This window comes from Leucoraja erinacea, chromosome 16 (genome assembly GCF_028641065.1).
Source record: "Leucoraja erinacea ecotype New England chromosome 16, Leri_hhj_1, whole genome shotgun sequence".
NCBI classification, from domain to species: domain Eukaryota; kingdom Metazoa; phylum Chordata; class Chondrichthyes; order Rajiformes; family Rajidae; genus Leucoraja; species Leucoraja erinaceus.
In genome coordinates this window covers 12,358,776-12,373,104 of record NC_073392.1, presented here as the reverse complement: position 1 = coordinate 12,373,104, position 14,329 = coordinate 12,358,776, and the positions used below count along the sequence as shown (strand labels likewise).

General features: G+C 39.5%; 1 protein-coding gene across 2 annotated transcripts in view; it reads left to right on the top strand.

Moving 5' to 3' along the window:
- The window catches only part of LOC129704532 (contactin-4-like), a 796,241-nt gene that overhangs the window by 682,965 nt on the left and 98,947 nt on the right, over positions 1-14,329 (top strand). The window lies entirely within an intron of this gene.

The window sequence follows — 14,329 nt, the reverse complement described above, 5'->3', positions numbered from 1 at the left end:
CCAATGCCAACTGTTAGTTTGTCTAATTGATCTGTCATGGGTGTTGTAATTAAACTGAACTATGAATACTTTCAGGAGTTTCACATGAGCTGTGATTCTGTAGAGTTTTAGAGTCAGTTTTAGGATGAAAGAGCATTTAAGGTAATAAATGAATTGTCATTAGTCAGGATTCTTGGCTGCCCAACATTTGCACATACAGAACTTTTGTGACTGTAGTCAGGAGTCACATAGAATATCATATTATTTTGATATAAGGCACCCTTGTTGCATTGTCAATTTAGCTCTGGTTAAAACAGAAATGACCGATGCTATCTAATATTTTGCTCAAAGTATTTTACAACCAGTGAAGGATTTTTTTTTTAAAGCAAAGTAGAAACTAATAAGCACATTGAAAGTTCCAGCAAACATTAATAAGATCTAAACACCAGTGCTGGAGGAACTCAATGGGTCAGGCAGCATCTGTGGAGGGAATGGACAGGCAATGTTTTTGGTTCCAACCCAAAACATTGCCTGTTCATTCCCTCCACAGATGCTGCTTGACCTAAGTTCCTCCATCATCTGTAATTTTTTGTGTGAACATTGATGAGATACTTTGCTCATATAATCTGTTTTAGGGATACAAGTTGAGAGAAAAATATTGACCGGGACACTGGTGGAACCTTTCTGATCTTGGTATTAGTTGGGATTGATATTGGTTTATTATTGTTGCAGGTATTCAGTTGAAAACTATATTTTGCATGCTATGCAGCGAATCATACCAGAGGCGATACATCAGGTAGTGCAAAAGAGAATATAAACAGAGTGCAGTAGGATCTTTTATATCCAACTGAGAACAAAAGTTGCTTTAATTCAACATCTTATCCACTGCTCACAACATTGTTGTTCAGCATGATGATCCATTTCCCATGATCCAATCGATATTTGTACTTTCATACATAGACACAAAAAGCTGGAGTAACTCAGTGGGTTAGATAGCATCTCTGGAGAAAAGGAATGGGTGACATATATATTTCCATATACTTTTATTAGTTCATCAGTGTAGTGCAGAGGTATGGTTAGTGTCGCTAAATAGGTTTGCTTCATCAATATACGAGTCCAAGGTCTGGAATAGGATGGGAAGAAGGAAAGACATGGAAGCAACTAAAATGGAGGCCAGAAATCCCAAAAGTGGTAGAGAAAGGCGAGGCGAGGTGCATCCGAGACATTCCGATCAGTGCAGATACGAGCTTTGTCCTGAACCATAATTTCTGTCATATCACAGGATTAATAATCCTTATTTCCATTTTAATTTAAAAAATGGGCATAAAGTGTTGGAGCAACTAAGCGGGTCTGGCAGCATCCATTTTAATATTTTCTTATGAAGTTAGAAGGACAATGAGCCGATTGAGTCCATGTTGAGATTCTATTGCTGCACTCATTTTCATTTTAACCTGATTTTTTCCGATGTTCCCATCAATTCCACCATCTACACAAGCGGAATAGTGTTGACAGTTTTGGTCTTCTCCAAATCCTTTTTGAGTAAACCGATCAATAATTCTGCAGTGTGAGATCGAGATGCCACAGACTCGATGGACTCACAAAACTGATTATTCTATTCCCAAGCCAAACAGTATGTTTTGAAGTGGTCAGTCATTAAGCTTAGAAAAACAGAAGTTGTTCAGCATATTCAGTATCATCCACTTTCTTAATCAATCGATCGATTTTCCAATCACTCTCCTGTCCTTCAAAAAGCTGTTGTAAGCTCTGGTGCTGCTGAATCAGGACTTTGATCAATTTTCATTCTGCGTACTTTAATTAAATCGATGTCATGTAATTACATCACAACTTCAGGGACTTCATTTCCGTTGATTCCCTGTCACTATCAATACTCCACTCAAACACTCTCCAATGTGTTTTCTCACACGGTCTCCACCATTCTCTTCTTTTTAGGATGCATCAATTTCCCCCCAAAAGTGATAATGCTATCAGCTCCAACCATGTGGCCCCATAGCTCATGTTCTCCATTCCATGTGTACATTAAACATTGTGAGGAATAAGTTGCCACCTTCTGTATGGTTTGTCTACTGGGTAGACAGTCAACACCTTTCCAGAAATGTCAAGTTCTAGAGGGCATAGCTTTAAGATGAGAGGGGCAAACTTTAAAGGAAATGTGTAGGGCAAATGTTTTTTACTGAGTGGTAGGTACCTTGAATGCTCTTCCAAAGTGGAAGCAGATATGATACTGGCACTTAAGAGGCTTTTAGATAGGCACATAGATATGCAGGGAATTTAGGCAGATGGATCACATGACAGCAGAAGAGATTAGTTTAACGGCATCATTTTCGGTAAAACATTATGGGCCGAAGGGCCTCTTCCTGTGCTGTACTGTTTAATGTTTTTATATATAATTAATAATTCCTTCCCTTCTGGGTTCTCGTTCCCCTTTAATTCATTTTGATTTATTTTCATTGAGATTTCTGTGAGGGTTCCTTGATGTCTCATACTTCTGTAAACATTTTTTTACAATCCATTGTAGCTATACAATTTATCAAGGACATCTGTGGAGAAAAATAGACTCAAATTCCTCGTAGGTTCAACACTGAAAATTTGGCTCTTTGTTATCAATCAAATATACTGAGTTGTATCCATTCAGGAATGTCGAGCAGCTGTTTGTACTCACACCTACTTCATATCGTGGCCTTTCACCTTATTTTAAGGGTTTCCCGATAGTACACAGGTTAGTGTGATTGCATTATAATGTAGCCATATCAGCCAATTACCAGTTTCCTGTGGAAATAAGACATTTCAATTTCCTTTTGTGGCCTTTAAATTCTATTGGATTTCCATGCCAGTTGCAACAAACTATAAAAGCAAAGATTGTTTCAGTAATAATCACGTTTGAAGTAGATTCATAATATATCATTGTACACCCACATACTTCACAGAGTCAATATATTTATTAAATATTGTGGATTTTGTAACGTAATGAATGCCCCAGCAATTCCGTACAATAACACGACAAAACCATGAGGATACATAGTCAGTTCAACATGTTTTTTTAAAGCAGATTTTGTGTCGAGATAAGTATGTGCTCAGAATTCATGAAAATATTTTGCTCTTCAATTGATGTTCTATGATCTATCACATGTGATGTTGCTATCTTATCTTTATCATATTATCCAAAGTGTAATGTTTTCAACAGGTCACAGTTAAGTTCAGCTGAAACTGTGACCTGTTGAAAAGCTATGAAAATGCCAACAACGAACTGGGTTAATCAAGAGTAGAAAAAAAGAATATCAGAGAAAAGTGGCTGGTAATGCCAAAACAATCAACAAGGACTTTTATGTGAAAAAAAATAAAGTGGTAGACGGTAGTTAAGGGTGGGGAGGGGGGGTGTGTGTGTGTGCGTGTGTCATATTTGTCATAACCAAAATACTGATTCAGTTATTACATAACTAACCTAATGGTTACTTAACTACCGTCTACCACTTTATTTTTTTTACATGAAAGCCCTTGTTGATTGTTTTGGCATTACCAGCCACTTTTCTCTGATATTCTTTTTTTCTACTCTTGATTAACCCAGTTGGTTGTTGGCATTTTCATAGCTTTATGAGGAGGTACCTCTTCTCCAAGGATATTTGGAATTCTCTACCCGAGTGCTGTTGTAGCTAAGTCAGTGCATTTGCTCAAGGCTGCTGAGATAGATTTCTATCTAAAGAAGGGTCATGTTATGGGAAGGAGGGCAGTGAAGCTGTCAGGATTAGATGGCCATGGTTTTATTAAATGATGAATCCTTGCAGCCTTGTCCTTCTACACAATATGTTCCTATGTCCTTCATCGTGTCTAAGGTTCTTTTCAATGATTTGACCTTGCTACCATGAACTGTTTGTTCATTTTGCTGTTTGGATCCCCACTTTTCGAGGAATATTTATCCCCTGTTTGTCCTATCTAAAGGTGTAATTTCTTATTTAATCCACTGATGTTCAGTTGCCACATGTACATCCATTTGAGAGAAGTATTTAACACAATTTCTCAGGTCCGCTGGCTTTCTTTGTGAAAGAGCAGTGTTAATTACTGACCTCTTTTGCAAATTTTGAATACTTAATTACCTGCATTGAAACGTAACATCTAAATAAATTATGGATATTTTCAGAGAGAATAAGTGACTTGAACACATGTGATTTGGAAGCAATTTAAAGAGAGAAAGTAAACTCATTAAGAAAACTGCTTGGTCTCCAATGCATGGTGCTCAAAATTTATTCTGGTAAACTGCAGGCATATGTCTTTGATCAGTGTGCTATAAATAATAATTTCATAAGTGGGAATTAATCTTTAATCACTTTCTGAATTGATTCTCCCTTCAGGACTTGAGAGCAGTCTCCCCCATCCACACTCCCCCTCAACAAATTCCTCCTGGGCCAGTTAGCAGGCATCCCTGTCGACTTTTAAGTTCTGTACCTTATCAGACCTGTCGGGATATGCTTTTGAAGGTCTTACAAAAAGACTTCAGATTCATTTCCCAGTTTTTACTGCAGCAGATTAGCTTTGCAAAATTTATGAAGCGGATTATGTTGAGAATTTTTAACCCATCCAAAATGGCAAGACTGAGGCAGTAAGGCCCTTAAAATGTGTTTTCTAATTTCACCAGATGGCATTTCTTTAGATGCCTGAATTTCCACTCCCGCCCATCAATTAATTACATATTTAAGGGCCTGTTCCACTTTCACGACCTAATTCACGACCTCTGCCGAGTTTGCCCTTGACTCATACTCGCAGCATGGTCGTCATGAGGTCGTAGGAGGTCGTAGGTAGGTTGTGATGCTAGTTGTAGGTACTCGTGGCATCAAGTAGAGCGGGGCGTTTTTCTAGCCTGGTGAAAAATGCCCACGAGTAAAAAAGGTTGTGAATTAGGTCGTGAAAGTGGGACAGGCCCTTGAGCCTGCTTCAGATGAACAAGTGACAAACAAATGAAGCTTGTTTGTTTAGATACCTTTAGGTACTGAGTATGGTTATAGTTACTGGTTATAATTGAGAGCACTTCAGGTACGATACATATAGTCTTAAACCCATTGGGTTTGACCTCATGAGCTAAAACATGACAATCCAATGCTGAGAATAGTGAAGGGAAGATCGAGTATGTTCTGAAGTCGGTCTGAGACATCTTGGACCCTGGACTCTCTTATTGATCCATCATGCTCAGATGTGCTTTATCTGTTGAGGTAGTCACAATGCTAAACTTTGAATACTTTATTGTCTCCTCTGGCACTAATATTGGGCGACATGATGGTATTTCTTATGAATGAACCTGCACATGATGAGAACAGGGTCGATCCTTGATGGTCCTCACCTCACTCCAAATCTTTAATATTTCAAATGAGATTGTGATAGTCTATTTGATTCAAGAATGCTTGGGTCTTGTGAAAGCATCTTCCATGAAATCCTGAAATACCTTTTTATCAACTCCATGTGTATAAAATCTTGAGGGGAATAGATAGGGTCTGCAGCCTGTCCGTGTTTTATTATTTTTTGTCTGTGTTTTTACAGAGTATTTTACCCAGGGTAAGGGAATTAAGAACCAGAGCACATGGGTTTAAGGTGAGAGAGTAAAGATTTAATAGGAACCTGAGGTGGCAACTTTTTTAACTCAGTAGGTGGTGAGTATGCCAGAGGAGGTAGTTGTCACAGGTACATAACAACAGATGCGTAGTTTGGAAAGGTTTAGAGGGATATGGGCCAAAAGTGGGACAAATGGAATTCGCTTAGAAGGGGCATCTGGATCTGGTCGCCATGGATAAGTTGGGCCAAAGGGAATGTTGCCATGCCGTATGACTCTCTGAGTCTATACATGCTACACTTGTCAGTCCTCTGTGCTCACTAACTGGGGCATCATCCAGATGAACCTCTCTCAACTTGAAATAAATTAGCTCACTTCTCTGATTCCTTCACACTGGAGAAAACAAATACATTGAGGTGCCTTTGCTGAACATCTCTATTCACACAGCCTGAGCTTCGTTATCAGCATAATTCTCCTTTCCATAGATTGCTCAATCCTTGACCACCTAAAGCCTGGAAATGATATTTAATGCAAGCTCAGGAAACAACGTTTCAGTGTATTAAAACTCAGTGCCATACACTATGCAGTTAACTGGATGGTGACACAGTGGTACAGTTGGTAGAGTTGCTACCTCAGAGCGCCAGAGACCCAGGTTCGAACTGAACTCAGGTGCTATCCGTGTGGAGTTTGTACGTTCTCCATGTGACCTTGTGTGTTTCCTCCAATACTTCAGTTTCTTCCCTCATCCAAAAGTCATGGGGTTTGTAGGTTAATTGGCCACTGTAAATTGCCCCTAGTGTGCAGGCAATGCATGAGAAAGTAGAACAACAAAGAACTAATGTGAATGGGTGATCAATGGTCAGCATGGACTCGGTGGGCCGAAGGGCCTGTTACCATGCTGTATCCCTGAACTAAACTAAACCAGAGTTAGCCTGCATGTGTCCATGCAACTTGGATGCAAGTTTCGATCACGATTCATGTGGATATGTCCAAGGTCGTTTTGAAAACACAATGTTACATTAAACACTGAAATATGCAGATCCTGTGCGTAATGCCTCAATGCTACAAACATGTGGTTCATTCCTGCATTAATTGAAGTCAGATGTCCTGTTCTTAAACAGTACTCCCAGCCAAGCCATAGCAATGCTGGAAGTATGTGTGTTGCTGTTTCAACTGAAATGATTGAAAAAAGGCAGTACAGGGAAAATAGCCTTTGCTAAGATATTTGCATGTATTGAACTGAAGATTTACTTCCATCATATGTTTGTGTCAAGCACATTCGATAAATAAAGGAATAATGAGTGTTACACAACAAGCTCATAGGAGGATGACTCTTCTCCATTGTCAGAAGCTTTTCTGATCAATATCTGCATTTTAATTTAGGTTGTGCTGGTAGGTTAATTAGTAATGATAAATTACCTTGAGTGTGCAGATAAATGCCAAAAGTGCCAAGAGGAGTTGAGGGACTTATGAGAAAGGATAAATAGTAGGACTGTAGATTGAAAGGACAAATTGCAGGACTGTAGACAGTAGAGGACTGATGGGATTTAGTTTAGTTTAGAGATACAGCGCGGAAACAGGCCTTCGGCCCACCGTCTGCGCCAACCCCCGCATATTATCACTATCCAACACACACATGGAACAATTTATACTTATACCAAGCAAATCTATCTACAAACCTGTATGTCTTTGGAGTGTGAGAGGAAACCGAAGATCCCAGAGAAAACCCACACAGGCCACGGGGAGAACGTACAAACTCCGTACAGACAGCACCCATGGGCAGTATCGAACCCGGGTCTCTGGCGTGCGAGCACTGTAAGGCAGCAACTCTACCGCTGCGCCACCGTGCCACCAATGACCGTGCTGGGAGCTAGCTGATTGGCCTCCTGTGTTACAGAAAGTAAGGACACACTTGGCAGTTATCAATTGCTGATGATGAAATCTGCAGCAAGGAGCTGTGTTCAGAAATTGCTTCTTGTAGACCATGCTTTTACCTGGAAAGCACATTGATGTTGTTCTGGGCAATTTTCCTGAGCAAGAAACTGTACAGTTGTTCTATGATCAGGTGTGTCACCTCAAGATTTAGCGGTTCATTCCATAATATCCTTTAGAGATACAGCGACTTAGACTTTAGAGATAGAGTGCGGGAACAGGCCCTTCGGCCCACTGGGTCCGCGCCGACCAGCGATCACCCCGTACACTAACACTATCCATCACACTAGGGGCAATTTAGAATTTTACCTAAGCCAAGTAACCTGCAAACCTATACGCCTTTGGAGCATGAGAGGAAGCCAGAGAAATCCCACGTGGTCACGGTGAATGTACACGCTCCATACAGACAACACCTGCAGTCAGTATCAATGGTCTCAGCACGCTGAAAGACATCGGCTCCACGGCTATGCCCCTGTGCTGTCCTACCTCACAGTGCCGGCCGCCCATACACTGTTCCAAGTCCAACCAATGAAACTGTCCATCTGCACCATGTTGATCAGTTGACAGTGGATATTGTCACTAGTAACCTTTGGAGAGTTGTTTCTTTCCTGCTTGTGTCATCAATGCTCAGGTTTGCTTTTAACATTTCTTCATTGATCTGTATTTTTGAAGTCAATTAACTCCAGTTTCCTCACTTTTCCATTGCATAGCTTTGTTTAATTTTCAGGAATAAAAATGTTGACTAAATGTGACTTACCCCAGTATTGTTACCCCACTTGTTGAATGGATTCTAACAGCTGTTTAGCAGATACATACCCAGTGTTTTTTAACATCTTTCAATTCCACTATTTCTATGTACAAAAGGCACCTCTTTTTCAAAATAAATCTAATCAGGCTGTTTCCTGTTGGGTGCAATTTACTGGTGTGTAAAATGTTTCAGATTCCATCGCAGTAGTTGAAAGGAAAATCCTCCTGGGTATGATTTCACTCCAAAGTGTATTTTCTTTTCTTTGAATTATTTTCATTTTACTCAAGGGGGGTTGTTTTTGACAGCATAAATGGTCTCAATATAAAATCATAGGCCAATGTTGGTAATTAATTTTGGTGTACAATGGACATGGTTCATCCACCATTGTGCATTATATCACAGAGTTAAAACTGCTACAACCTTTTTTTTGACACATGGTTTTTCATCACATGCTTCTAATCATATTTGACTATTTTCCTTCAGATCACTGCTTCAGCAGTGCTACTGCTGGACTCCTGCTTGTTTTCATTAACATTTAAGCAGAGATTTATGACTAAATGTAACTGTGAGCTATGACCACTGTACCAAGGGGAAAGGTCAACATTTGTGCTTTCACAATTCACCAAGGACTTCCTTTTTTTTGTTTTAACTAAACTGAATTAGATCAAATTGTTCAGATTAGAAAGTTTGAAAGCCAACATCCAGTCCCATTAACAATTTGTAAGCAAAATATATTTTCACCATCTATCATTCATGTAGCTAACCCTTTTCTTTAGAATGGCAAAATAATCGATTATTCTTTGGATTGATCTCCAAAAAGCCAGCACAGATGCCATGGCCTAAGTGATCTCATTGCTTGCACTCCTTAAGATTAAGGCAAACGTTAGTTGGTTCATTGTAGTGAGAGGGTGCAGATAATACCATTTTAAACTTGTAAGTGATTCAAATTGATCCTTTCACTATTTCAGGATAACACAGATTTTTGAAAAGTTACTTTGGTATTTGGTAGGTTCTAACAGTTGACAGCCATAGATGCTAACCATTCGATAACCCCTCTTGAACTTGCTAACCAACACCCGCACGCACAGTGTTCATGCTACATTAAAGTAGAAACAAGAACTGCAGATGCTGGCTTACAAAAAAACAACAGAGAGTGCCAGAGTAGCTCAGTGGGTCAGGCAGCATCTCTTCAGATTTTAGATATAGAATGGGAAAACAGGCCCTTCAGCTCACCGAACAGCGATCACCCCGTACACTAACACTATCCTACACACTAGGGACAAGTTAAAATTTTACCGAAGCCAATTAACTGACAAACTTGTATGTTTAAGAGGGAGTTAGATGTGGCCCTTGTGGCTAAAGGGATCAGGGGGTATGGAGAGAAGGCAGGTACGGGATACTGCGTTGGATGATCAGCCATGATCATATTGAATGGCGGTGCAGGCTCGAAGGGCCGAATGGCCTACTCCTGCATCTATTTTCTATGTTTCTATGTTTCTATGTCTTTGGAGAGAGTTAAGGAATGAGAGCACCTGAAGAAAACTCACCCTGTCACAGGGAGAACGTACAGGCAGCACCCATAAATTGCACCCAGGTCTCTATGGCAACAATTCTACCGCTGTGCCACTCTGTCACCCGCCCTGAGTTCAGGAGAACATGGATAGGCAATGTTTCGGGTCAGGACCTTTCTTCAGACTTTCAGACTTTGATCTTAACGATTATTTTCTTTTTATTCATATCTGCATGGAGCTTTACATTTATCATCTCAACAATCTTATTATTTGTATCTATTGTTCACAATCCATAGCCAAGTGAAATTAGTTCCAGCATTAGTTATTGCAAAAGCTCACAAAACTAAAGCTTGTACTTCAGAAATTTCTAAAATTTGTTTTTTGTTGCAGAGATTCAGCATGGAAAACAGGCCCTCTGGCCAACCTAACCCACGCTGACCATTGATCACCCATTACCACTAATTCTAGGTAATCCCAATTTCTCACCCATTTTTTACACACAAGGGAAAGTTTAGAGAAGCCAATTAACCCTTAAAAACCCCACACAACTTTGGGATGTGCCAGGAAACCGGAGCACCCAGAGGAAACCCATGCGGTCACAGTGCAAATTCCACACAGAGAGCACCCAAGGTCAGGATCAAACTGGGGTCTCTGGTGCTGTGAGGCATCAGCTCTACCCACTGCACCACTGCTCCATTTTAATTGGTAGCATTTACTTCAGGAAAATCTGGTATGAATAGTATGGACCTTGCTCGTATATGTTTTTACAATTTATAGGAGTAGAATTAGGCCATTTGGCCCATTGAGTTTGCTCCACCATTTAATCATGGCTGATCTATCTTCCTCTCTCAACCCCATTCTCCTGCCTTCTCCCCATACCCTTTAACACCCTGACTAATCAAGACTTTACCAATCTCCGCTTTAAAAATACCCAATGGCTTGGTGTCATGCCATCTGTGGCAATGAATTCCAAAGATTCACTCCTCTCTGACTAAATAAATTCCTCCTCATTGCCTTTCTAAAGATCTGTCTGTTTCTTAAGAAAAGTGCAAGCAAAATACATTTTATTCATGTGCACCAACGGCATATTACAGAAAGCAACTCTGAGTGATGTGGCATTTACACAAGCCTGCATGCTTCTGGAATTAGATGTCAGGCACCAATGTATTTGGGAGTGTCAGCTGCAAATTCTTTGAAAAATATTGAACAGTAATGTTGTAAACGGTAAATACATGTTGTTACACATTCAGTTTTAACAAGTTAAATGATTAATGCAATATGATATGACAGAGAAATGCATCTATTTTTTTTAAAGCCATGTCTAACCTGTAGAAGGTATGCATGGTACCGAACATGGGATATTTTTGGGGTCTGAGATGATTGAGTTGCAATAGTTTTATATGTTGAAGGCGCAGCTCTTTCTTCACTACCTCCATGAGCCCAACTGGGGGCATGTTCTGTGTCAGCTGTGCAGTCAATCCCAATGTCTTGCGGTGTAGGAATCTATTATTAATATCTATGTTCATCATGAGGTGAAACTTACCCACTGATTAATTAAATTACTTTTTATGGTCAAGATCTCAGACCTGAAAGGCTAAATAACTAAGAACAAACAAAACATAATTAATATTTGACCTGTTGTTTAGTTTAGTTTAGAGATACGACGCAGAAACAGGCCCTTTGGCCCACCCTGTCTGCACCAACCAGCAATCCCCGCACACTAACACAAGCCTACACACACTAGGGACAATTTACACTTCTATCAAGTATACAAACCCAAGCCAATTAACCTACAAACTTGTAAGTCTTTGGAGTGTGGGAGGAAACCGAAGATCTCTGAGAAAACCCACGCAGTCATAGGCAGAACATACAAACTACGTACGGACAGCACCTGTAGTTGGAATCGAACCCGGGTCTCTGGCGTTGCAAGCGCTGGAAGGCAGCAACTCTACCACTGCGCCACCATGCCGGTTACTGTGTAGCATTTGTATGTTCTCCCTATAACCTCGTGAGTTTCCTCCGGTTTCCTCCCACGTCACCACCAACCACTCAAGGGCAATAAGGGATGAGCAGTTAAATGCTGGCTCAACCTGTAAACATTGCATCCCTTGAATAGATAAAAAAATCACCTGGGTGTCACCAGCCTGCCAGAAAAGTTTTGGAGGAGGAAACAGTGACTTGCAGCTGGCTGAGGGGCAATGCAGCTGCTGCCAGATGCACAAGATAGAATTTCTGACATTGACTAATGTGATACCCACAGAAATTAGCTTCTTGTAATTGCTGATAAGGAAAAGGTATTGGGAAATGTGTTATACTCTCATGCCAGTCATCATTGCAAGTTAAAGACAAACTAAATGCACAATAATTTAGTGAGAAAATGCATAATTGCAGAACTTGAATATGTACAATGGTGAATAATTGGTGTCATTTTAAATATAATTAATTTTATGGACAAGTTTTAAAGTTATTAAAACTCAGTTAATCTACCAAAAAACAAACAAACATGGTGCATTGCTAAGAGAGTAATAGGAAGTTATCAAATGTATCAACTCAATTTGATGTAACTTTGGATGTATGCCTTCTAAAGCAAGCAATTTATTTTGTTCTTAAGAAGACTTAGAATCAAATAATCATACAACACAGAGCAAGCCTTTTGACCCTCCCAATGTCAATATTTAGTACCTATTGATATCAAACCCAATGACCAATGACTGGGTCATAGCATTCTACACCTTCCAAGAGTTCATGAACATGCTTCCTAAAGATTCTAAAACAAGTGATATTGTGCACACTGAATGGTAAAATTACCAACTGGATTACAACGATCTTGGAAATAGGAAAGAGAAAATTACATTTGAAAAAATACCCGAAAATGACATACATTATGATTTGTAAAAAAAATAATGGGTGAAGATTTGAGGTCGATTTTAACTTTATACACTTGCCTTCTTTGTTTGATGTCTGAGAATTCATTACTTTGATTGACTCCTCTGTCATCTTGTGGATAGCACAGTTACTGACTGCCAGGAATCTAGTCTCTACCCTCTTGTGCCTCAGTCTCTGGGGAGGTTCAAGACCAGATCTTTGCCTCTCTAAAATTCATGCTCAAAACCTGGCTGAAAATATTCCCTCTTTTCCCATGCATGGCACATATTAAACTGCACAGCCACTTCTTAATGTGTCTTTTAGCTCTCAACCATTTTCTTACAACATTAATCTGAACTCTTGAATAGCTGCACTGCAACCGCTTGAGACATGCCATTTGATCCTTTTCACAGTATGTGTTGAGTAGCAAATACCAAATTCCATACTCACTCATAATAAGAATCACATTCTCCCTTGGTACTTTTATAAAAGAAATCTTGCGTGCGTTTTATCAAAGTATTTTGAAACTTTACCTTGACAAACCAAAGCCATGAAAGAAAACTATCCCACAGGGCACACTGAAATCTGAAGATCATCTTTTGTGTGAGACATAAATCCCTCCTCATCAAGGGAGATGTGCTCTAGATTTTGCAGCACTCTGTGAAAAGCACTATTGTACATGACTGAAATTATGAATTGGGGCACAGGCACACACAGTGGATATATCTAAAACACTGCATTATTTTGCCTGATCATTATTTTGGCTCGGCAGAGAGTAAAATCTATCAACAGATATATTCATTATTTGTACATTAGTACAGGTATCTCATAAAATCACTTTGGCACGTGTTCTTATAGCAGTTGTAAAAATATTAACTCCCATATCGGATCTCACACTTTACCAGAAACCTTCTTCAGTTTGGATTCTGATAGTCAGATTTTTACAATATCAGATTCATCTTGTCCATATTACAATGAATGGGAGGATGAGATATGTGAATAAAATCACATATTTTGCACCATCCCTGGCTTTCGCTGAGTATAGTCTGAAATTAACACATGTGGTATGTTGTATCTCCTGAGAAATCGCTTGCAGAACATGCACAGGTTTTGCGTTGTCACATTGTGTGAGATGGTATCTCTCATCTCATTCAAAAGGAACCAATGTGCCATTTTAACGGTTTTTATTGTCAGATGTACTGATATTGCACTGATATGTACATGTGTGTATATATTTATATTATGGTTGATGGACACACTTATCTGTTTTGTAGTAAATGCCTACTATGTTCTGTGTGCTGAAGCAAAGCAAAAATGTCATTGTCCTATTCAGGGACACATGACAATAAACTCACTTGAACTTGAAATGGAGCAATGAAATTCCTACTTGCAGCAGTACAACAGGTTTGTGAACATAGTAAGCATTAGATCACATAATAAACAAACAAAAAAAAATAAATAAAAAAAACACAATATGGTGCAAAACAAAACAAGACCCCGAAGTCTCTAGTTCAACCAAAGCAGTTTGTCGTTCACAGTGTAGCTGCTGTTTATATTATTCAAAACCTTAATGGTTGTTGGAAAGAAGCTGTTGCTGAATCTGGTAGCCACTGTTTTCAGACTCCTACACCTATTACTGATGGTAGGACTGAAATGAGAGTGTGGCCAGGGTGATGTCCTTAATAATGCTGGCTGCCTTTTTGAGGCAGTGCCTCTTATGGAATATTTTCAATGGTGCAG